Genomic DNA, 2,510 nt, shown 5'->3' with positions numbered 1-2,510 from the left:
AATTAAGAAGAGTAGGCATGTAATGCCACACACTTGAAGAAGCTCAAACAACAAGTACATAAATGTAAGCCTTGCCTCATCTCTAGCACACTTGCAACCACATGACACCGCATGTTCCTCTTTGCCACATCACCTCAAATTGCATGCTATTCCTCCATGGATCAGATGCACAAGTTCTCAGGGGGGTCACTATGTATTCGTATCCACATTCCTATCTTCAAAAATGTGTTTGCTTTGAGGATCAACTTGGACTATGTAGTACCACCATCTTGCATCCAAACTATCCGAATGAAAGACCACCTACGTTGAAGATATAAATTAGGTGCTATTAATTATATTCATTTATTCTTAAGTTTATATATATATATATATGAACATCTACCAGTATTGGTTTGAAAACGAAGATATTAGCTTTTAGTCAACTCATTAGTATTTACCTGTTCACAATGCTATGGAAAAACAAAAGTATCACCTTCATCGGTCTAGGGTCTGGTGGAGTCAATGGCAAAGAAACCACTAGGGGGGACAGGGTACAGGGGTCCTCCCCTGTACCCTGTTCCCTTTCTTTCTTTTTCTTGAGCGAAAGGTAGAAGTCAATGTGTGTTCAAGGGGTATTTAAAAAACCCTGTCCCCTTTCTTTCTTTTTCTTGAGCGAAAGGTAGAAGTCACAAGGGGTATTTAAAAAACCCCTTACTTGTGAATTTTGCTTCGATAAAAATACCCCTTTTTCTATACAAACTTATGGATTTTTTTCAAAGTTCAATTAAAAAACCCCATCTGTAAATACATTTCTATAAATTTACCCAAATTTTTTGAATTAAAAAACACCTCATTGTATACTTACATATTTGTGGGTGAACCCGCTCAGGTACGAAAGCATCCTCTAAGGCTCTAAAGGTGATTTTGTACTCTTCGTACTTATAAGCAAAGTACTTGAGAAGGTCACGAATGTTTTGATTGAATCCTAAGAGCAAAACGTGAAGGCATCACAACATGGTGAAAAAGTATGGCATTCCGCCATTTCCAAACGTGAGAAGTCGCCATGGCTCTTGCTAAATTCAATATTGTGAGAAATCACTCTCGCTCTTGCTAGGTGTCAAATTCAATATTGAATGTCATTACTGGTTCGTTATTCCTTGGAAAATAATAGTGTAGTCCAAATCAAGGAGTGGAGAGAAAGTTAGACCTAATTTCTAGTAGAGCAATAATATTAGTCACAAGCGTGACCAGTTGGCCACCCACATGCATGTGAACACTAGCCACCCAAGGACTAATTTAAGTTCGTTTCCTCGCTGCGATCTCTTAATCCCTAAACGAATTTTGTACTCAGAAAGCTCCTCGCTAGTTCATTATAGAGCTCCTCGGTTGTTCAGTATAAAGCTCCTCGGGTGCCCTTCTCCGTTACCCCGATATGGTGGAAGCTTCTCCATTAGTATTGCGAGCAGTATTGCCGGCCCGCAGCACACTCGCGCTCTCGCTCACGCTCATCATGGTAAATTCCTCGCAGTCTCTCACGCTTATATCCATTTCCTACTGATTCTCCTTTTGTTGTTCGATTAAGCATAAATCAGCGTTTATTCCTTAGTGTCATGGACAACAACCAATAAAAAACATGGTCCTAGGTGTGATATTCTAAAAAGTACTTGTCAGATGGGGGAGCCACTTTGCAAGAAAGTCAATTTCAACTAGGTTGATTTGCGTGCACAGTATTGTGTCTATCGGTTATGCTTTGCATGGGGGATCACACATTATACACCATTTCCCCCCCTAGTGTTATGCACATTCGTCAAAGAACATGCTCTTAATAGGTTCACCAGGAGGGGAGGAGAAGGAGAGGATGGAGAGGGGGGAGGAGAGGGGAGGGAGGGGTGGGGGGCGGGGTGGAGGGAGGGAGAGGGGGGGAGGGGAGCTGGGTAGGGAGGGGGGGGAGGGAGGGGCGGGGGCGAGGGCGGGGGCGAGGGAGGGAGGGAGGGGGGGGTTCTAGCAAGGTCGAGGGAGGTAGGAGGGGGGAGGAAGGGGCAGGGGCGGGGGCGAGGTCGAGGGAGGGAGGGAGGGGGGCGGGAGGGGAGGGAGGGGGCTCTAGGGGGAGGGGAGGGAGGGGGTGGCTGGCGGCGGCGAGAGGGGAGGGGGTGCCGAGTAGGGGGGGGGGAGGGAGGGGCAGGGGCGGGGTCGAGGGAGGGAGGGGGGGGTCTGGCGGCCGCGGCCGCTAGGACCCCCTGGAGGGGGGAGGGGAGGAAGGGGGTGGGGGGGGTTAGGGTCGAGGGAGGGAGGGGGGGTCTGGCGACCGCGGCCGCCAGGGGGGGTGGGGGGTCTGGCAACCGTGGCCGCCAGGACCCCTGGAGGGGGGAGGGGAGGGAGGGGGTGGGGGGGGATATGGGTCGAGGGAGGGAGGGGAGGGTCTGGTGGCCGCGGCCGCCAGGACCCCTGGAGGGGGGAGGGGAGGGAGGGGGTGGGGGGGTTGGGGTCGAGGGGGGGGGGGTTGGGGTTGAGGGAGGGAGGGGGGGGGTCTA

Source organism: Dipteris shenzhenensis, chromosome 24 (genome assembly GCF_047967505.1).
Source record: "Dipteris shenzhenensis isolate YYH24624 ecotype China chromosome 24, Dip_SZ_1.0, whole genome shotgun sequence".
Classification (NCBI taxonomy): Eukaryota; Viridiplantae; Streptophyta; class Polypodiopsida; order Gleicheniales; family Dipteridaceae; genus Dipteris; species Dipteris shenzhenensis.
Note: the sequence above shows the minus strand (reverse complement) of the source record.